At 36.2% G+C, this 24,385-nt stretch overlaps 1 long non-coding RNA gene across 1 annotated transcript in view; it reads left to right on the top strand.

The window, feature by feature from the left end:
• Positions 1 to 22,181, top strand: part of LOC120474305 (uncharacterized) — a 183,142-nt gene extending 160,961 nt beyond the window's left edge. The window contains exons 5-6 of the long non-coding RNA XR_005621764.2: positions 19,978 to 20,036; positions 20,114 to 22,181. This is a non-coding gene — a long non-coding RNA (uncharacterized LOC120474305). The remainder of the gene's footprint in view (positions 1 to 19,977; positions 20,037 to 20,113) is intronic.
• The last annotated feature ends 2,204 nt before the right edge of the window (positions 22,182 to 24,385 follow it).

Here is a 24,385-nt window from a genome sequence, read left to right on the forward strand (position 1 = left end):
TGAGACCATTTTCAAAAACGTGCACTTTTGAAACCTGTTTTTTCCAGAATTAAAGGTATAGCGGAGGATTTTCTTTTTCCGGGTGGGTAGTCTATACTATTGGTCCACCTAAGTGTCAATCATTCTGGTGATATGTTTACGTAAGGCCGTCGTAGGCTACGTGCTCATCGCTATGTAGTTTTCACTTTCAGGTGTATTATGTCGGAGTTACGGTTTCAGCCATTCCTTTGAAAATGGCTGAGGGTCGAAAGAGAAAAAATGTTTACGAAGTGTATGATAAGAAGAGAAAGGCCGCAGAATATAGATACAAGACCAGAGTGATTTTGGGTGAATATCACACGCTGGCGTGCGCTAAAAGCACAGGTTGGGCTTCTCACTGATGCCGCAGTCGCGAAGATTCTACCAGACAGGTAAAGTTTGTCACGCTATTTGGAGAAATCCATTTAAAATCACTAGTAAAAGTTAATGCAAGCTACAATGCTAGCCCTGGCACGAGTCATGCACCGCATAGACACGGTAAACATCTCAATTTGTCTAAAGTAGCCTTTTGACCAAAATGGTAAATGGTATCGCGCTGAAATATTCTAAAATCTTGTGTGTTCATATTCTAAAACCTTGTGTGTTTATTATTACACAAATGCAACAAGCTACTTCTCCATATGCAACTATGTATAAAAATAACGTATTAACAATGAGAGATATTAGGTTAAGGACCAACGTAATAGCACTGCTTATATGTCGCTATGTAACGTAATTGCAATTTGCAAAATAGTTTCCTCAGAACGTATTTCGTGTGATACAGGGTTGCACATATCATGTCTTGAGTCCTCGGTCACTCAATCGATCAGTATAATAAGTAAATAAAACACGGAAGGGCATTTGACATGTTGTCTTTTATATGAATATTTTTGAGTTAGTTTAGAATTTGCAACATAATTGTGCAAGGCGTAATAGACGTTCCCTCTCGGGAGCAAGAGTGTTGTGTTTGTGCATGTGCATTTTTTTAAAAAAATTGGAGAGGGCGGGTCTTCTCTAAAATTCGGAAAGATCCTCCAACACTATCTCACGACCAATTCGTACGAATGTGACGCATGATTAAAAAGTGTCTAATTCGTACTAATTCGTACGACCTCACTCGTACTAATTCCTACGATTTGTCTAAACCCACGTGATGGTTAGGTCAGGGGCGGGGTCAGGGGTAGGTCATTCGTACGAATTCATACGAGTTGGCCAATTCGTAAAATATGTACGATTTAGCAAAATCGTATTAATTCGTACGTGTGAGGTCGTATGAATTGTTACTAATTAGCCACTTTTTAATCATTCGTCGAATTCGTACGACTTGGTCGTGAGATCGGGTTGGATCCTCCGCTGTACGTTTAAGGGTGGGGTTAGGGATCAGGGGGTGGGGTAAGTTTAGGCATATGTAAGGTGGGAGATCCAGATCAAACTCCTCCCCCTTTTCTTGTTCTGTCCAAATTCTTGCCATCTGAAAAGAATGTGTTTTTTCTATTTCTATATAAATATTAATGTTTACAACTTTAAATCTGGGATCGAAATGAATCCTATGAGTAAACACTTCACTGACTCATCAGTAAAAACAGAAAGCAAGAATGTGAAATTATCCTTTAATATTATCTCACTTTTATTCTAAGAGAAAGTGACTTTGAAAAAAAAGAGACCTGCCACTTCCATAATTGGCAGTAATGCTTGTTTGGCAACTAGTCCGTGGTTGCCCAGCAACTATGTTTAAGCTTTCAATTTACAGGCTAACCAGATTTTTTTTTTTTTTTTTTTTTGTCATGGATGTTTACAGCAGATGAAAAACAGCCAACAGTGTGTTAACTTGTGTTTTATTTTTCATTTAGTTTGCTGATATTATACGGAAGCATATTGGGTAGCAAAATTCAATTTGAAATGTAACATTCAAAATGATAATGCGGAAATGACCATGCATTTCTGGAGTTCATTTTTTTTATTTAAATTTTTCGTTACATTTGTGTAATGTTTGGTGCAAAATTAAAATGATGTAAATTGATGATATAAATAATAAATTCAATATAATTTACATTTGCCATTTCATGCCCTAGTTAGCATGTAAATTGAATGCATATTTTAATGCTTTGTTCTAGCAAAAACTGTAGTAAAATTATCATTTAAATGTGCATTGTATCAATGTATCATTTACAATTGCATTTACACTCACAGTAAAGACACCTGCAATTGCATTTTCATTAATTATCCTACAATGAATGTGGCAAAATTCAGTGTCCAAATTGAAAATGCATTCCGAGCCGATCACGTTCCCGCCCCATCCCGCTCTTTCAATCACTGCGTGTAGTTGGCCCAGCGCCCATCTAAAATATTGGCAAAATAGACTCAATCGTTTTTACTCCGTTTGTGCTGTAAATATATTTTTTGACTGTGCTGCTTTGGTTTTTTAGATATTCAACATTTAATTACAGGTGATGGTGTCAAATTCACCTGCTTCCTGCTCCAAATTCACCAAAAATAGGCTCAATTATTTCTGCTTCGTTTGTGCCGCTAAACATTTATTTTGTGCAGCTTCGGTTTCTTAGATATTAGAATAATATTTATTGGTCATTCTGAGGTGACTCAGCTCAGAGGTGACTTTAGCTTACCTAAACTCCCTACCAAAGAAACAGAGCTCAAACTAGTTCCAAAATAAACAAGGCATGACACCCTACGCTTGTTAGACACCTTGTTAGACATACAGAAGATAGGTTCAGATGTTACACCCTGGATGCACTTAAACAAATTTGACATCACTAAATTTGATCATCGGCCGGAGGAGGTATTCCTGAGCTCTCAACCCGTGTACGACCGAACCAACAATGAGCTTCTCAAAAGGCTGCAACGTTCTTATAAAGACCATGCCCCGACTGGACAACCAATGGCGTTCACACACCCCATCATTGGGCAACCTATTAAAAATCCGACAAACAAAACAAAAAGAGAGAAGAGGAACACAGAGCAATAGAGAAAACAATAATCTACATAAACCCAGGTCGTAACAATGGTCCATCAATACAAACTGTTACAGCAGGTCCAAAGATGGGTCTGCCTTACTTGTGACTCTTTTTGCCAGTTCTTCTACATTTAAAAAATAACAAGAAGGAAAAAAAATAAGGTTGGTGTTGACCAATAAACTTTTTGGACAAAAAAGTGCAATGTACTCTGGACTTTGTAAAGCTTGTCCAACTTTTCAGATACAATGTCTTGCTTTTGTGCATCTTTGGAACAATGCATTGTCAAAACACGTTTTGCCAGTTGCATGCCTGAATATGTGTATTTATGTGCTTGAATATGAAAAAAACTCATCATGCATTATTCATCACCCTAATGTGGGGTAGTCATCAGAATGAGAGGCACAGTGTTGAATTATGAATATGGAACACATCACTGCATGATTATCATTCAAATGTGACTTTAAGAGGTTAAGTATTTTAGTCTCCACTGAGGTGAATTGAACGTGATTGCATTGGTTTCCTGAAATTTGTGCTTTTTCTTGGGTTTACCATTCAAAGAAATTTCAGCTTGGCCAACCTGACTCCAAATCCAGGTAAAACAAGACAGGTCAAAGTGCCAAAGCTGTACAATAACTTCAGCCACAGCAGTTTTAATATTAATAGTGCAACTCTTGCAGAAGGAAAAGCCAACAGGCAAAAGTTTGACTTTGCAGGTAAAGTTTGAGGTTTTGTTTTAAGAGCAGAGTTTTCTGAATAAAAGGAGAGTGTTGCACACTGAGAAGATGTCTAGATTTTTTTTTTTTTTTTTTTTATAAATTTCTTAACTGCTTCGATGTGTATACTCAAGTGAAGGAACTCTTTGATAAAATGATGCCACCAGATCTATTCGTATTAAATATATGATACAAAAGAGGTCAGTTTGGTTGCATAGCTTGGTTCGGTTAGACCATGCTGGTGAATGTCATAACTGTGTCATTCCATATACTGTGTATGCATTGTATGAATAGGAACTCATGCAGATCCAGACAACAGTCAACACACACAACTTTTTAGCACTTTGCTGTATATACTTGTGTTTTTGTGTCCACAATTCAAAGTTCACAGCGAGCCTGCAGGCAAGTCGCCGGTGCCCACACCATTCAATAAGTTATTAATACTTGATGCCTGCGGCCCCTGTGCATTATTTAACAATAAATGATAACGGCTGCTCCATTATAGATTAAAGGAGAAGGGCTGCCTTTTTTAATCACACTTTTCGAAAGGCCACAGGAAAAGAACTCTATAGGAGACAAAGAAGAACAGGAAATGCTGTTCATGTCTGTGGAGTCGAAAGGCTGTCAGTTGAATGTACATGTAAGGACCTTTTAGCTTTATGCAAGTGACCATTGATCTGTTTAGCAACAATAAGTGAATTGAATATATGCGTGTTCTACGTCTTCCTGCAAAGGCTGAAATGAATACAGGTCTCAAAGTCCCAACAACACAGGGCATAGATGTAAGATCAAACAGATCAGAGGCGTCTCTGAGATGTTCCAAGTGTTCAGAAAGCAAGAGTGTATTCAATGTAATATTTACAGGTGCTGATCTATTCAAGCAGACAATGTTCATGGATTATTGTGGTCCTTGGTGATTGTGATCCATTCATTAAGGGGTTTCTGTTCTCATTCACATGATTCAGTATCCCCTCACATTTATACAGCACCAAGTATTTAAATGCTTACACCAAACATAAACATGACTAAATATCATATTTAAATAACAGTATGAGGGGATAGACTGTGTGCTATAAGAACTACATATCCCATTATTCACTGTAGCCGGAGGAGATTGATAAGATACATGTACGTAGATGAAACATCAATTGCACAGCTAATATTACGTTGCGCAGCACTGAAAGGTCAAAAAGAGAGAGAAACATGAAATTGTCCAATGAGCCCAACCAAAATCACTTAAACACACACTGTAAATACAATTTTCAAAATGAATTATTCAGTTCCCTGTGAGTTTACACTGTAGTTCATCACATTAACTATGGACATTTCTCTTGAGAATTATGTCACATGTCATGTGAACTACTATAGTAGTTCTCGCAATACTACAGATATGGTTCTGTTTGGTTAGAGCCCTAAAACAGAGGGAAGTTTTTTTTTGAATGATATTGAATATGTAAAATTACAATTAACATTATAAATTCAAATTATAACATATTATAGTGACCTTAATAAAACAACAAAAAAACAAATGTGTGTGAAATTTTAATATGTCTTCTGTTTTATTATATATCTAAAAGAGCCTGGGGTCAAATTGACCCCAAGGAACACCGATGCTACAAAATGTGTACAGGACTTTGAAAAAATATTAGCAGGTTAATTTTTATGTTTACAGAGTTGTCCCCATTAAATTAGGAAAATTCATTAAATCTGAAGCAAAAAAATAAAATAAAATTATGTTTTTACAGACGTTAAACATTGAATGGGGTCAAATTGACCCCAATGATAATAGAAGGGTTAAACAGCAAAATATGAAAGAGATTTCAAAAAAAGATAAATGATGACATTGATAGCTACCTCAAGGTTAGCTACCTCAAGTTAAAGGTAAACTAAACATCTTCAAAGCTAATGATCTCTTTACAGGAGCCATGGACGGCTCTTTACAGGAGCCTGGGTTTCCATTCAGAGTATTCAATGAACGGCTGCATTTTTGGTGTGAGACCAAAAACCCATTAGCCTGAATTGTTGAAGGACTTGTATTCTTATTAAGATGCTTATTCTAAGAGAAAGATCCAGATACAGTAAGTGTGCATTCTCCTACTTTTAAACTAAGCCATTTCTTTGTTTGTTGAAAATTCTGTCGTTCCCCTTCTAAATGGCCTTGAGGTAATGCCAAGGTAGTCTTTGCTCGAGAGTGTGTAATTGCTCTTCATGGTAGCGTGATGCTGTTGTAACTGCAGGCTAATGCCGAACTGACCTGTTCCGTTTGCCATTTCGGAGTCAGCTTCAAGCCGTGTTTGAGCTGAGAGACATGGCACATTCGCAGGCCTCTTTGAGGGCTGCTGCATTGCTCATTCAGGAGTGCTTGTCTGGGGGGCTGTGCTGACTCGTGAACTACCCGGTGCCAGCTTACATTTCAAAAAGTTCCAGAGGCTCTGAGAATATTAACCAAACTACACATGAGTGGTCAGATGACAAAAAAGTACTGCATTTTTGAGTAAATCGAAAATCATCATGGTCATCATTTAATCCTCATTTAATACTGCCCCTGACCCTGTATTCTTTTTATTTTTTTCTTCTTTAGTTCTTCTCTTCTTTTATTAAATTAATATGTTAGACAGAATGTCCAAGCTGCTTTTCCCTTTACAAGGACAGTTTGTAATGATTTATATTGCCAAAAAGGACAACATTTTTATATGTGTTATATTGCATGAAAAGTTGCATTATATTGCATGAAAAGTATATATATATATATATATATATATATAGAGAGAGAGAGAGAGAGAGAGAGAGAGAAAATAATATATGTCCAAATAAATATGTATAATATCTATTAAATTAATTAATATATTAAATATATTAAATAAATGAATTTATAACATATATTCATTTAATTTATTACTGTGATGACAAGCTAAATTTTCAATGATCATTAGGCCTATTCAAGTTTTCGGTGTGTGAGTGAACTATAGAGTACATATCATGGACTCAAACATTTTTAAAAAAAAAAAATTAAACAATTAAAACAAATAATAATACTTTTTGGATTAGTAATCAATTACCATTTACCTTCCGACCAAAGCTCATTAAATTATCACAAAATGGAGACCTTTATTATTTTACCCATGGTGTTGGAAACAATGTAACTACTCAATTGCTTTGTCTAGTTGTGTACATTTACTATATTTATTTGACAGATTAATATCATGAATATTTTTCCCTCTGTTCGCTATATCAGATATGATTTAAATAGTCTCATGGTTGGCAGCAAGATGTAAACAAAGTAGCTAAGTTTCTTACGAATGGGTTCGGTATCTTTTCACGGGAGTATTATGCTGTTTTAAAGAGGTTAGTTTCGGCATACAATAAAAATACATGATTTAAAGTGAATCAATACTGATCATCACGGCCAAATAATTCTGCTTTTCTAAGTTCTCATTTGTTAACATTAGTTAACACAAAATAACTTTGAACAATAATTTTCATTTATTAATCTTAGTTAATCTTAATTCAACATTTACTAAAACATTTGTTGTATATATTAAATTGTATAACATAACTATTTCTATATTTCTAAGGAAAGCACTGAAGCTGTCAAAATGACTTTTGCTGACAGATAAACATGAATTTCTTTGTCTAGATAATTCGAAGAATGAGTAAACTTTTTTTTTTTTAATTTACATATACTATTGACATCGTAACAATACAAAGGGGGTGGAATGTTGGCAAAGTTACACTAATGTTAAGAAATGAGAACATATATTGTTAAGTGTTATAAGTAGCAATTCAACTGCATGTGACATTCAACATTTACTACAAACTAATAGATAGATACTACAGTAACAAATGCCCAAATCCAATCAGTTTCTGTGCTACTTTGATTTTTGTAAAGGCCTATAACAGAGTGACTTGGGGAAACATAACAATACAGATCTCACAGTAATTAGAATAGACAACGAATAGAGGAGATCCCACTGTCCCCTAAGCGCATTTGCAAGTGTTTGCAAACCACCCTCCTCCTGTTTTCACCCACATCCTCGTGCCCTCTTGTGAGCTCTAACAGAAATGTCTTTTAAAGGAAATGAGTTTTCAGCTTTAAACGACTTCCCAAACTCAACTCAACCTAAGACATCGGGTCAATGGCATAACATGCATATTTTTGTGTCCAAGTGCATAGTTTCATTATAAAATGATTTAGTTAATGTCATGTATGACTTCTTTAAAACCTATTTAGAACATTCATATATTAAATTTTATTTTATGTTTTGGTATCTTAACCCCCCAATTTCAGGTGCAACAGACTAAGAAAACTACTTACATTAGATGCATTTACTGTTATACTTGTATGATTATTTTTCTGGCTTCAAAGGTAAAATAGGTTGCTAAAGATAAATAGCTGACCACTAGAATGAAATAATTATAAATTAAAATGAATAAAATACACAATCACAAAATAATAATGTGTTAGGCACTGTAATGTATAGAGCTTTATGACTTCAAATCCAGCATAATTTCTCTGAATAAGTTGCGAAGTGTGTATATATTATTTCCTGATGTATTTTTGTTGACCGCTGTTAAAAAGCCACAGGCCTTGCCTTACAAAGCATTAATCTGTAATTATAAATCATTGTATCACTTGTAATATAAATGCTGAGCTGTCTCGTCTGTTAGGTGTTCTGAGATTTGCCACTGAAATCAAGATGAACATAACTTTTAGTAAGCAGGGGAAATCTTTACTGACTTTAAAGTTTAAACCAATAACCATTTAAACATTTTGTTGTTGTTGTAAGAATAGATGGAGACTTCAGAACTACCTGTTAGGTAATGTTTTTCTTCTTAAAATCAGATGATTTCCTATCAATTCAACAGAATGTGAGGGAATATCAGTACGAAATGGCATCACTTTTTTCATGATGTCATTACTTGAACAATCCAGTCATTTATATAGATTAGTGTTCCTCACTCAAAAATGTATCAGTAAAATAAGTAACCGTAATGATTGTATATATGTTGTGTTATTGTGCTTAAAGCAAATAACATGATATGATACAGTTTAATATACTTTGTATATGTAGCCTATGTGTCACAATGAACCTGTCAGAGAGAGACTCAATGTGCTCATAAGAAAGAGAGTGTATCTCAAGTTAGATACTAATATTTAATGAGATACACTCTCTTTTCAAGTTAGAAAAGAGAGTGTATCTCATTAAAATTACTACAGTTTCACCCTTTGTATTATTTATGTATATGTGGCTTCAATACAATTTAGATGAAAATAAAAAAAGCTTACAGCTTTTTTGCATGTCTGTTTTCCAAATAACAAAAGATATTGATTGATAATTATCACCAAAAAAAAAAAACCCTACTAAACACTTCATTGTCTTTCATTTAAAGTAAGATCATTAAGACAGTTCAGTGTCCCAGTAAGTCATTGCATTACCAATAAAATGTGTGGCTATTGTACTGTACTTTTTAATAATTATCCGATCAAATTTATATGCTAGGGTGTATGTCATCCCTCCACAGATGGTGGCTTACCATTCTTTGGAGATGTTGATTGAAGTGTCACAGCACAGTATGTCAATCCATGTTGAGTTTGAATGTTGTGCCTCAGGAGGACATTAGACAATACTGCAGCTTTAGCTCATTGAGATCTTCAGGGCACCCCATCGCCACTGAGTCTTTGTCTCTGTGAAATTGATATTATTTGATACAATTATCGCACAAAACAACAAGATTATCATCACAGTGGTAATAAAAGGTCTATTGCGCTGAAACAGTTGGACAGATGTGGTGGTTGAGACACCAGCGTGTGAACAGGGCCCGCATTACGCCGAGAGACAAACAGTGCCTTCAGATAATAGCCTCTCATTTTATCGAGTTCAATTCAATACTGATTGAATCAGGCAAAACATTGCCCTTTCATTCTCTCTGAAATTGCATTCCTCAAAATACTGTGGGGTGGGGAAGAGGGAGATGAGGGGAACTGTGGAGGCAAATAAACAAAATAGAGGGAATAATTTGTTGTGAAAGATTAAATGGCACTGGCTGGCCCATTGGCCTTGATTGTTGGAATCAGTGCACTTCATCCACTTCAAATCAGAAGAAAAACGCATATGGGTACACAACATTAATGGAAATGGCATACATATGACTAATCTCCACTGTGTAATGCACAACTAGAAGTTGTTACTACCCTTATCTTATCTTGACATTATCTAGAATTAGGTGTGTATGCTTCACTTTGACTGGATTTGTTTGTTTGTTTAGGAGCTGCAGAGATAATGCAGTTTTTGTTGGTCAAGGACATCTCCTCGTTCGTTTTAAGTGTGTTAACTTAAACGTGAAGGTCGGTTGTATTATTTGTAGGTGTTTTCTTATAAATCAAAGATTCAATTGTGACCCTGCTGAAAAATCAAGCATTGCTGGTCACCAGGATAAGGTATGGGTTTGTTTCCAAGCAGGCTGTGGAGGAAAAGGAAGTAAATCCTGTAAGGAAGGAGTTAATAATGTTCTTCATGTGCAGAAAATGCAGTAGATATGATTAAACAGCATAATTCAGGTGTTTTGGGGATGTGAACAGGCGCTTCCCTGAACCACTCTCTGTTTTTTTTTTTTGTTTTTTTTTTTGTTTTTTAAGTTTGCTTTTAATGAATTTTCTTTAAATGTTTATTTTTTTTGCTTTGTTGTTCTTTTAACAAATTCTTTGTTAAAGATTACTTCTTACAGTACGCCTATTTTTAAAGTTAATTCGTTAAGTGACTGTAATTCTGTTTTTTTTCCATGCTGAATCCATGAAACCCAAGGGAGCTGGCCATTGCGAACCAACAGGTGAAGAACTCAAACAGCTATAATTAAAGGGAACAGCATGAAGGGGGATAATATTTAATTTTTCCAATACCTCATTTCATCACACTTGACATTTATGGTTCATTTGACAAATTCGCATTTAATACACATTATACAACCAAGACATACTTGGCATGTTATGCTGTGTGTTTACAAAAACAAAACTGTTTCTCTGGCACCAGGGGACCATCTTCAGTCCTCTCTGTGATTTCGTTTTGCATTTCCTTTTATGGCCGTCTTTAAGCAACAGGCTGTTGACAAAGCAGAGAGCAAAGAAACAGCTGAAAAATAGAGATGTTAGACCCCCAGTGGTCTCTGCACTCAGGGCAATACACAAGGGGGAGCACAAGTATTTTTAAAAAAGGAAAAAACTAGGAATGATGCTCTGTGACCATACATAAACATATTATTTATAGCATTTATATCTGTATCTCATTTAGTCCCTCACTTCAACTACTAACCACAAAAGGGAGACTTGCATATAAACACACAACATGCTCTCACAGGAAAGCATATTATTTTGATGTTAAGATTTATGAATTTGTACGATTTATAGGGGTGAAATATACAAGGTGACGATTTCATTTGAATTTGTACGATGTGAATTTGGCGGGGGTGGGGGGCGGCTGTTTGTTCCAGTTACGAAAGTGGTTATTTCAAATGTCTCTGCGTTCAACATTGAAAATTAGGTCATTGTCAGAGAATTAGCAAGATTCGGAAAAGTGGTGAGCGAGGTTAAACATGCCTTTGCTCAAACATGTCTTTTAAGAGACAAGTCTTCATGTTTTTGAGTTCTCCTGATAAATTACTGGATGTAGCCTAGCGTTTAGAGTGAAATGTGGTGGCTGATTTTTTTTCAAGTACGAAGAGTTTGCAATGTTTTGAATGTGGAGAGTTCGGACATGAAAATAAAAAAAACTCTTGTGCCCTCAAAAGAAAACTTCGGCAGATGCAAAGATTAGTGTTGAGGCGGATGAATTATCAGTGCCTAAAGATGTGGAGTTAAAATGGACATCAAGAGGGGGAACGTCAGGCTTGGACGGAGCACCGGTGGCTGAGACATGTAACTTTTAAGGACAATGGATTGGAGAGTGAGTGAGTAACTTAAACCATGTTGACAATGAAAAGCCTGTAGTTGTAGTTGTGTAAATGGTACTGCAGCAGTTGTAGAGGAAAAACTTGTAGTTGATTGTGTTTTGTGTAGTAGGCCCACACGTCGGTGGTGTGAGGATGGAGTAGGAGGATGATGATGATGTCTCTGATCATGATCATGACAGAGTCAGGATGAAGAGAGTTTGTTGGATTTGTCAGATCTCTATAAAGCTAATGATGATTTGTACTCTGTACATCAGATTTTTTATTTTTTTTGTTGACGAGACTAAAGGTAGATATAGGAGTGGGCCCAGACTGGCCCACTACATATGATCATATAACAACTGAACTTGGCACGCCCTTTAATATGTATATCAACTCCTATTAAAACCACTAATGCCATGTAATAACTGAAAAGAGTAAACGATAACAGATGAAATAAATATAAAATTGAACTATACTACACAGTGTTGAATCCTAAAACAAGCTTTAAGCTGCATTGGGATAGCAATACTGGTTTTCCCGACAGGATTTTGGGAAATCTGTGGTGAGTGCACCTCTGTCCCTCTAGGGGGTTGGGGACATGCTCCCTGTAAGAAAATTGTATGATTTTTAATGTTAAATTCATTAATCTGGTGCACTTTGAGAGTTCAAAATTTAGAGCTCCAACCCATATTGAGTGTGCAAATTAAACAAAGAAAAACCTCAAACTCTTTTAGTTGTGATATAGTGTCTGTCTACATTACACAGAGTTATGGTAAAGTATCTTCGACCAAAGTAAATTTGTTTAAATGTACTGCATTGAAATTAGGTGGGTAGACTCAAGGAAAAGCAAATTTAGCAGGCAGACTGACTGTCATAGGTTACAGAGGATGTTAAATATTTGGGAGAATATTTGGGTGATGATCAAACTATGATGAAAAATTGGGATGGTGTTATAGAGATGGTTGAAGGAAAACTTTAAAAATGGAAGTGGCCACAAATGTCATATAGAGGATGCACCTTAATTTTTAATATTTTGGTAGCAGCAACATGATGTGTTTTGCAGTGTTTAATTGTTTTTAAATCTCTCTCTCTCTCTCTCTCTCTCTCTCTCTCTCTCTCTCTCTCTCTCTCTCTCTCGCTCTCGCTCTCGCTCTCGCTCTTTCTCTCTCGCTCTCGCTCTCGCTCTCTCTCTTTCAAGACAATGGCTTATACCCTTTGATTATGATCAGATAAAAGTCTGACACTTTAGTCCCAGTGCAACATTCGATTTAAACATCATATCAGTGCTTACTTCTAGCTGTCAGTGCCTTGTGACGGATTGCATGCAGAGTTCAATAAGTGTTTTCATTTATAATCTGTGTCTACAGCCTTCTCTCATTTCAAACATTTCCCAAATAACAAGAGATGCTCTTCTGACAAACAGCCCCCAAAAGAAAAAAATATATAAAGCATTTGACAGCTCCGCAGCTCTGACACAGCAGCTCTTAGGTGAGTTGAGGAAGAGGTGGATGTGTGGATGTATTTTAGACAAATTGTAGTTATAATAGAGCCCTACAGTCACGTTTGAAGATGGTTTATCTACAGGGCTATCTATAATTGAACAGACTAGAATTAACTGCTTCTTTGAACCTGGAAATGAAGTGGTGAATAGTAACCTAATAATACCTGTGGGGTTAAAATTACAAAGATAAAGTACATAAAAGAAAGCTTGTAATCTGCCGCACTTTTTGACATTTGTGAACATATATCTGACATCAAGGCCCTGATTTAAGATTTGTGTGTATAAAAACACACGCACTTGCATACCTATAAATCATATGCATTTCAATGTATATTTTCTAACATTGTTTCTAAGCAATTGTTGGTAATATGTCGGCATTTCCATTGTTTTGTGACTTTTCTGTGGATTATTATTATTAGGGCCCAAGCCCTGAAAGGGCGAAGGGCTTCCTTTACAGAAGAGGATTAGGGCCAACCATTAATAAAAAAATAAAACCATCTCAAGATTAAAGTCATTATAATGCGAGATTAAACTTGTTTAATTTCGAGAAAAAAAGTCGAAATACAATCTTGAGAATAAACTCATTAAATATCGAGATTTAAACTTAGTATAAACTAATCCTAATGTACTACAGTACTTCTTTCACATACTGTTTTCTCCTACTTGGTGTCAGAATTCTCCGGACTTGGCGCCCCCAGGTTCCAGTGTCATTAGTGCATAGACATATGCAGCATAGATATATACACAGCTGTGCAGCTGCAAATGTGTTTTATATCTATGCTTCAAACCGAGGAAAAGGAGTTTCCGAAGACATGTGTAGGCTATGATGGTGGCAAGAACCCAAACTCCATCTGTGACAAAAATGGAGAGGAAAAACCTTAAGAGATCATTGTTACACGGAAGAAATGACCCCTGAAATTCATACATTATGCCATATTATAATACACCTAATACTCGACAATATTTGTCAATATCATAAATTTGATTGCACTGACACTACTGGATGAGAACTGTACTTTGCTGTAGGATTAATTCTGTCAGTAATTACTCACCCTTGTGTTGTTACAGTGATTAATTACTGACAGACTTTTAATTTTTAGGTGAACTAAACCTTTAACTTCACTCAAAAAAATAACTCTTTAAATGAACATTAAAAAAAATCATGGAAATGATTTCCACATAATTAATTTGCTTTATTTCAGCATTATAAAATGATGTTGTTCCAATTTAATGTAGGCAACTTACGTTGGGTCAACTTAATTCATTAAGGTTGATTCAACTTATAAAAAATAATGTCTGTGAATTTAAAAAGGCGCTGGAGGCATAGGGTAGGGTAGGGTAGGGTAGGGTTGGATTGGGTTACGTTATGTGCGATCCTAGGGCATCATCTAACTGACGCTAAAGGGCGCCTAAAGCGTCAGATATTGAAGCATGGTCAAAATGCTTCCCAAGGCGTCAGTTAAGTGACACCTTGGGGGTGAGAATAGGCTGTATATATATATACGTATATATATATATATATAGCTGCGAACAGCGATGAAGGGCCAAAACCGGCGATACCGCCATCCGGGTAACTAAATAGGTAACTAAAGGCACCAAGTTTGTGGTGCCACCGGCTTGGGCCCGCAATTGCTGCTTGCAGCTATATTTTATTTATGTATTTGCTGTGGCTTATTTTCATTATCTGGTAAATGTGGTTGTGCTGGAAATGGTAGATTTGTAAATTTGAGCTCTTCAGAAGAATCATTGTAAATTCACAGAAAATTGCTTTGGGTGAAAGTGTCTGCCAAAAGAGTAAATGACACTTATACAGTATGAATGTTTTGAATACAAATGTATATTTATTTATTTATTTTTTTTTAAAAAAAGGTTGTATTATTGAAGAAATAATCTTAACTAGAGAGAGCTTAGAAAGTGAGCTGTTTCTAAAAATATGGGGTATCCATTTTGCTTGTCTATTTGTGCAATTATTTTTTTTTTTAGAAATCACAAGAAAATGATTTACAACGCACACACGCAGGATCAGATAAAAGAAATATTTACTAAAATCTTCCACTTACCCAAGGTTGAGCAGAATGTACTTATCTAAGAAAACCTTCTTTTAATTTGACGTTGATGCGAGTGTACACCTGTTTACGTGTTGTGGGCGCTTCCTGACCGTACCTGTGGTTCTGTGTGTTTATTCAGAGCGTTGCAGCCTTCAATGCTCCAGAAAAGGAAATAATTAGGAAAAAACCTTTTTCAGCAGCAGATGCTAAAACCTACTGCTGCTCTTATCTCCGTCTCACGCCTAGGTATTTACCTCTGCTGGGAGAGAAGCCATCCGAACGCTAACTCCGGATTAGCGGTGGGGCACTGTCAGCCCTGCTTCACCCAGTTGCACATCAACACTTATTTGGCACAGTCAGAGTGAAGACCGGAGGAGGCATCTTCTCTCTCCACCCTCTCTCTCTCTCTCTCTCTCTCTCTCTCTCTCTCTCTCTCTCTCTCTCTCTCTCTCTCTCTCTCTCTCTCTCTCTATGCTGGCATAAACGAAATGACAAGCCTCTTTGCTAAGCAAGAGTAAAGTATCTCAGAGGTGTGCTCTGAAGTGAGGGCTGTGTCAGCCAGGAGGATTCCACTGGTCACACAGCATCAATTTATGCTCTTAAGTAGCTCACGGTGAGAAAGAAATCCTTTAATGCCAGGAATAAAACACGGTATTTTTATATTTGCATTAGGAAGCGTTTAAATCCACTAAACTAAAAGCAGAATTTACTGAACCTAAACCTTGCATAATCCATGAAAGAGGAGTTTATATCATTAAAGGAGGTGTGAGCTCTCAGTAGTACTGGGTAATTGCATGTCTCAATTAAATGGATGAAAGTGAGGTTTGTCTTTGTAACAAAGTCTTGTGTCTGTTGTTCCATAGGGTAAATGGCAGAACAGTGTGAACAGTAGTGAATCTTGCATCCCAGTCCAGCCCACAAAATGCATCTTTCTCTGGCCCTCAGTTAGGAACCAGAAAGGCTTATGACTCCCTGAAGAGGAAATCATGCATATCTGATATCCTCCCCTTGCTTTCAAAGATCTTTTGATTGCAAGCGAAGGTCTTTTGAGTGTTTTCATAATCAGTGTTTTTGTGTCAGACAGACTAAGAAGGTATTTATGAACCGCTGGGTTGGAGTGCTCTCTAACATTTAGCTAGAGGAAAGTGTCTTGATATGATTCGCATGTATCCTCACCGAGGGAATACAGTCTATCACAGCCATTTCTTGTAAAGGAATTAAGACTTAGCCGTAGAGGGATAATTAGAGGCACTCTTGTCTGTTTGTGAAGTACAGTATTAATGCTCTTCACAACCAGACAGCATTTAACTGTCAATTTACATCATAGACTTCCTCCCCACAGAATCCATGATAAACCATTAAGAAATTCCAAGGAAGTCATGCTTTATGACTGCATACACCAAAATGAATACTTATTTATATCAATGGTTCCTAGTTTGTTTTGTAGAAAAAAACTTGTTGCATTATTTACATTTATTAATTTACTCTGATACTGTCAAGCTGATCTCAAATCAAACTGTAACTATGGTAACAAACAGGCAGGGAATGGAGGATGACAGAACTAATTAACAAACTAGAATCAAACAATGAAAACAAACTCAAGACGTGACAGGTACTTATAAATAAATGTACTCTTTCAGCTTACACTGTTTTGTTGAATAATTGAAAAGTTAACACTCTTTATTGGAAAACAAATTTAACTAATTTCTATTCATTTAACCGAAAATTTAACGTGTCAGGGCTACATTGTTCTAGTTTTTCTTTTTTTGTAAACTTTTTGATGCAAACATACTGCAGGCCTACACAACAAAAATATTTTAATTACAAAAAAGCATATACAACTCCTCAAAAACCACATGAAAGTATCATAACAGTAGCCCATTTGATTTGTGTGCTATATTCCAAGCCATTCAATCGCTTTTTGTGAAACAGAAAAAAAATTAAAGCTGTTATTCACTCAAAATCTTACCCTCACTTCTAAAGGCAGCAAATTGAGCACACACGTGACAACATATAAGGAAAAGGGGTGGAAGAGAAGGAACTACACACATTTGGGACCTTTTCAGAGTTCTCCTCAGATCAACAAACGAACATGGTGTGATTATGATCCAGGCTGCACCACAAGTTAGAATTCAGATCGGGATTGGTAGAATTAAAATATTCATCCAGTTCCTTTTTGCCAAAGCAGACCTGTCTTGTGCTCTTTGCTGATGAGTTGTGCCAATGGCTGTCATGTTGACGAGGCCTTCACAGGGGGTTGCCTTGTTCAGTGGTTCTCATACTGGGTTACGGGTGACGCAGGGTACACAAACTAAATGCAGAGTTTTGCCGTTCATTTCATTTTACTCCACCTTAAAATTACATTCAAACTGAGCATGTATTTCTAGTAAGTAAAATGCCGTAAATACATGACATTCAATCAAATTTCCTCATCTTTCGCATTCAAAACTGACAGCCACTCTAAAAAGTTTGAGTCTTTGCTGACCTTCTGGGCTTCGTTGTGGTCATGTCTAGATATGGAACAGTCACTGCTGGAAAACACATTCATGTAACAAAATTATGTATAAGCATATTTATAAGCAAACTCTTGTGTTTTATTTGTCACCTCAGAGATCTAAAAGCTCTTTCTAAACTTTTTAATTGATAAAATACTTAAAATTTCCTACATTAAAAAAAATCATTGCGGTAACACTTTATAACTACACGCTAATAATCATTAGTTAAGCATGAGTAAACCATTACTTCATCATTCATAAAGCATTAATCGACATTAATAAGCAGTTCATAAATACAGCTATAAATGCTTTCTTCTTGATTTAAAAGCATATCTATAATTTGTTTAATAATTGTATTTTCATCCTTTATTAATGACCAATTTATCATTTCTAAATGAAGAATTGCATTTTTTATAAACCAGTTATTTAAGAGTTTTCAGTGGTTCATACGATTACTTAGAGCGAGTAAGTAAATGATTAATAAACTATTTAAATGTACATTCATACATCTTATTATTCAGACATATAGTGATGGTTACTTAATGTGTTAATAAATGCTTTATTAACATGTATTAATAATGTAATTAAGGATTAATTTGGGTAGTTATAAAGCATTTAGTAGTGGTCAGTTAACTATTTTTGTGAGCTAATCTAAAGTTCTATGTTCTGTATCACTGCGTTGTGTTTGTTACATTTTACTGTTTAGAAGATTGACAAGTCTTTAAATCGCCTTTATAAATGCTTTACAAAGCATGAATAGTCCTCACTTTAGATTAGCTCACAAAAATAGTTAACTGACCACTACTAAATGCTTTATAACTACCTGTATTTACTACATTTACTTACACTTTCTAAGTGGTCTTATGAATGAATGACAACTTTTAAACAACTGGTTTGCAAATAATGTTATACTTCATTTAGAAATTATTAATTGATCATTAACAAAGTATGAAAATACAATCATTAAACGCATTATAGATATGCTTATAAATCAAGAAAAAAGCATGTATAGCTATATTTATAAACTGCATATTAATGTCTATTAATGTTTTATAAATGATGTATTAACTGTTTACTCATGCTTAACTAATGATTAATAGCGTGCAGTTATTATAAAGTGTTACCATCATTGCTTATATCAGTGATCAAATATGCTTATTTATTATAAATTATCAAACTGTTTATGACAGATTTGACTGAAAAAAAAACTGTTAAAAGTCTGAATACATTTTGATTAGGTCGAGGGGACGTATTAAAAGATATCTCTGTGTATGTGTGTACATATATACTGTATATAAATACTTTTATATGTACAGTATATGAAGAGTTCAGATGCAAAAGCCTCTAAATGCCATTTGAAATTTTCTTCTTTAATGATGATTTTTATCAAACTTGTATATTTAAGTTCAGTAATTTCACTTAAATAACAATTAATAGGTAATTATCATTGCCATTTAAGTGAAATTACTGAACTTAGATATACAAGTTTGATAAAAATCATCATTAAAGAAGAAAATTTCAAATGGCATTTAGAGGCTTTTGCATCTGAACTCTTCATATGTATACTAGTCTTAATATGACACATTGCTTGTTGCTTGGACTACAAAGTATCCAGAAAACTGATCCACATGTACTGGTGTAGTTCAAAAATGTCTGGCTCTTTCCTTCGGTGCACAAATGGCAATTTTGTGGTCAGAGGATGAGTAAAAATGTCTCAATTCGTGGGGGGATTACTCATGCTTTGCTCCATTTATCATTCTTCCTCTTTCCTATATTGGAACGAGGACTTTTGTAAGGATTTGTTAAACTCCACAGTAGGACAGGACCACTAGATAGAGCCCCACTAAGCATCTTTGGCAAGGAAACTTAAGTAGAAAAGAAAGAAAAAAGTAGAGGGGGAAAAAAAAAATGTTGAGCTTGGCTTTGAAGACCAAGCAGAGGGCTTGTCTAATCCTGCTGGCAGATTTAAGCACAAAGAGGAAACTAGCACAGGCACAATGGTAAAATGAGAGAGAATGAAGAATCTTCTGCTATAGGCGTCCACAAAGCATTTCTCCCCATACCTTGTCTCTTTGTTCACTTTTTTCATCTTTTACACCACACCCTCCATCTTTTGCTCATGCACTTTCTTTATTTCCCATTTCTTTTTATTCTGGTAATCTTGCTTGCTTTTAGCTCTCGCCGTATGTCAGGAAGTGAGAATCTAAGTGCTCCGTGTTCCAAGCATCTACATGTCTTCCAGGCTGAGTGACATTAATGGTCTCTTTCTCTTTTTCTCTTCCTTGACGTGCCTCAACGGTTGGCAAGCAAAACTGCGGCCCATCTGGAGAATGAGAAAAGGGACATGGGAGGGGGGCACATCAGAGGTAAAAGTGCTGGAGGTTCATATGCCATTCCCTCAGTACTTGGATCCGGGCTTAATGAATCATACTGCCTCTTATAGGGCATATCCTCAAATGATGAGTTCTAGCATGGGAGCTCTCTGAGGCTCCTGCATCATTCCAGCAATCCCGGGGCCCGCCTCAGCGAGGACTCGAGTGGCCCTGGCACTGCCCGTAGGAGGACGCCTGGGCTCTAATGCAGCTCAGACCATGTAGGATATGACAGGAGGGAGAGGAGGAGGAGGCCATTTGACAGAGCTTGGTTTGCCTCCAGCGCTCATTACCACAAACATTAACGCCCTAATGGACAGCATAAGGAAGTGAAAACACATTACCCATACGTGTTTTGTTCAAGTGCCTTCATTTTGTATTTGATTTTAAAGACCCGTAAGAGCACACTGTAAAAGCAAACACTTTTCAAGTCTTTTTCATTTAGTGCATTGCTAAATATTGAAACAAACATTGCAATGCCCCTCCCAGTTAACATACTGTTACAGCTTGCACACAGCATCTGTGCGCACTTGTGTATTAGCATCCCTCTTTTGTCGCCGAGCATTTTGGTCTCTTTTTCTGTAGCCATAATGGAACTCATTTATGCAAAACCTGATGGACGCCCAGCAAATGATGAGCCCTGACACCGGAGCTGCAGGGCGCCTCCAATTTTTTTAGACCCCATCCAAAGAGCTAGCAGAATATCAACCTGACTAAATCTGTGCCATTAAATTAGACCAAGATAAATAAATGAAAGAACTTGACCAAGTGCTAAACCTATTAAGGAACTTGCATGCTTACTTTTTCACATAAGATTTAATTTCTGCCACTGTGCTTATAGTATTTAAAACATGTGCAGCTCTGAACAATAAATGCTTGTGAATAATTTCATGATTCACTTCTTAAATATGTTATAGGCTCACCAGATTTTCGGAAATGTGTTTAATATAAATGTATGCATTGCTTTTTGATTATTTACATGGCAAGAATTATCAGTAACCTAACAGTATGTCAATTAATAGCTATTGATTAGTGGAGGATTGATAGTTAGCTTTCATTAAGTTTATTCATTATTATTATTTTTTTATCTTCTTTTTTATCTAATATTGATATCTTACTTCATAATTTCATTGCTAATACTGTCATTTCCCAGCAAATGAGGCTACTTCCTGGAAGATTATGTCAATAAAGACTGACAAATGTTAGACAAAAGGATTTTATAAAATTATAGAAGGAGTAAAAGTGAAACCTCTGTACCCAAAACAGCAGAGCTATTTAGTCAAAAATAGGTATTTTTTCCTCCATTTTTTGTGTTTTAGTGTTTATATTGATATGTCTGTGTGGGAATGGGTGGGTGCATAAGTGTCGATTCAGTGTCAAAAAGCCCTCTTTTACAGATGATGTTTTTATATATTCTTACAGTTTCTATGGGAACTCTATTCACTGTTCAGGTGTATATTCATTAAACACAAAGAACAGCCTCCCGCTTTAAAAAGAGATATATAATAAGCCAATCAGGGTGTGTGCAGTTTAGAAAAACAGAAAAAGCAGATGAAAGTAATAAAACAAAGTACAACCGAGCAATGTGAGAACGAAAGCCTCTTAGCAGTGCTCAGTGAATGATGCATTCAGTGCCTTTCTGATTTGATTCAGCCTTGTCCACAACAACCTTGGGCTTTTGTTGTGCAGCATGACTAGATGGTACTCAGTTGGATCAGATTATTTAAGGGTGGCATCACAACTTTAGCATATATTCTCTCATAACATGAGTAAGGAAACGTGGAAATAGTTGAGGAGCATGAGGTCTTATATGAGGAGAATTAAAGCCTATAGGTCTACTATTGAGATGTATTTATATCATTGTAAAATATGAAAATACTTACTGAAAGTATGGGGCCTCCATCTCCGTCAGTCTATCTCAGTTCCATCAGTGGAGAGAGACGTTTATGACTACATCTCAGGTTATGATGGGAGGGGCAAGGGTACCAAAACCAGGCAGATTTCCCTTGTGAGATTAATGGCACGGTGAATCATAGCTGGTGTCGTCGAAGGGCGACAGGCTGGCGTTCCCACTGGCTGCGGCTCATTTAAAAGCGGTAGAATCCCGAGCGGCATTGACGGCGTGTATCCGCAACCCAACCCCGGCACTGACAGCTGCATTAGGAACTGCCACACTCGCTTCTCTTTAAAAAGTATTCCTCCTCCTCCCTTTTTTGTCTCTGCAATATGACCCTCTATTTTCTGACCAAATTTTTTTTTTTTTTTTTTTTTTTTTTTACCAACTCTCTATAAGTTCTCCTACATGTGAAAAATTCATTTCTTGTTTTCATACTGGCTTTTTTGTTTGTTTGTTTGTTTGTTTGTTTGTTTTTTCTTTCTTTTCACAATGTCTTTTATTTTTTTCTCCATTTCCTTTTCTCTCTTCTCTACACAATTGTGCACGGTCAGAAAAAGACTGTGCAAACTTTTACACTTACAAATACTTCTATTGTTTACAGTTAAAGTTACACTGTCACTTTTTTATTTTATTTATTTTTTTATATTATAATAATTATAATATAAATTATAATTAAATGTGTTTTTGTCTTACCCTCATAAAGCCTATTATACAGGTTTTTGTTTTAGACTGGATAGGATTGCATGGCTTGGCTTTTTAGATATGGCGAGAGAACTGAGGGATTTGAAATGTTGTGACGTGGAAATGCCATTCGTTATTACTCAACATGTGAGTAAGAGTTCATTGTAAAGCGTTTTCTATTGTGAAGGGTCACATTCATCCACACAGTCACGCCAAACCGAAACACAACCAAAACTATTTTCTTACGCAAAATGCAGTTTAGTTGAACCTCTAGAGAGCAAAAGTAACATAGTTTACGTTTACACAACATACAAAAATGTTAGGAATAAGGATACTGCCCCAGTGATAAGCTGTTTTGTTTTGTTTTGTTGTTGTTGTTTTTTTGAGAGTGTAAAACAATTTCCAAAATACATGTTTGTGCCCTTGAATGGTACCACATAAGAGGGCATTTGGGTATAATCCAAAAATCATCTAAATCCTTTCACAAAGGCCTTTTCCACAAGGCTTAGTTAATGGGCTATATGCAGGCATAAGTTCCGCATTTGACGCAAGGATGCTCGTCCATTTCCGGTTGTGGAGATTAAAGCAGAGGAAAACCGAGGAAAATGGGATTATGACAGAGTCTTCAAAATTTACTGTCCCCCCCCCCCATCTTTGAAACGAAACGTACAGTTATGTTTAGTCATGTTTATTTAATTTAATTTTAAAAAGAAGCATAAACACAACGAGGGGTGTCTGTTTTATCTGTTTTTGTGACAAACGTTTTTTTTTAACGTACTCCATGGTTATCTTTAGTATAACCATGGAGTATAAAATTCAATATAAATTCTCGGTATTGCATTGAACTCTACGATCGGCGGAAATAATCGAGCATCCTTACACCTTTACCGGAAATACCGCCGTGCATAGAGCCCATATAGATAGTAGGTGTGTTCGACTTGAAGAGGCGCTGTGCAGATGGATCATTGTATGACATCAAATTACCACCAGAGTGATTTGAATCCCTGCGTCCCAATTAGCATACTATCCGTCCTAAATAGTATTCGAAAATAGAATTAGTACGTCCCAAATCGTAGTATGTTGAAATGAGTGTTTCAAAGATACCCGTATGGTCTACTATTTCCAGTCAGAATCCGAAGTGTAGATCGGTGCACACTCTAACGTCTAATATTGCCCACAAACCATTGCGCGTTGGACGAGGATTCGGTTAGAACTACAAACACGAGTAAAAAAGTGTTAAAAAACTACACGGATACGGAGGACGCGCGAGTCCCCGCGGTTGTGTAGAGAGGTTTAGATAAAGAGCTTTGAGTGATTAATCATCAGTATCTAAACTGACGAAAATGAATTTATTCAATGTTGTCCACATTATATTGCATTTGCAGCAGCATTGTGAACTTTTGTAAAGACACGTTTAGCCATTACGTTTTAAATGCATCATTATATTTAAATTGCAAACACGAGGAGAGCATGAAAGACCCACAACTGGCAGATGAATGTGCTCTCCGAAACAGTAGGAAATAAAATTAGATAGAATGGAGGATTTTAACTGTGACAAGATGATTGACAGGGCAGTTTACGGTGACAGGATGCACGGAGCACGCGACAAAGCTGTCCGTTAAAGATGACGTGATAGTATGTCCCAAAGCTTGCCTACTCTTTTGCTACACACTCAAAAGTATGTACTTTTTCCTCACAAAAAGAGTACATACTTTTAGGGCGTAGTATTGGGACGCAGCAAAAGTGTCACAAGCACTGGACCCTC

The sequence above is a fragment of the Pimephales promelas genome, chromosome 9, assembly GCF_988280905.1.
Source record: "Pimephales promelas chromosome 9, fPimPro1.hap1.1, whole genome shotgun sequence".
Lineage (NCBI taxonomy): Eukaryota > Metazoa > Chordata > Actinopteri > Cypriniformes > Leuciscidae > Pimephales > Pimephales promelas.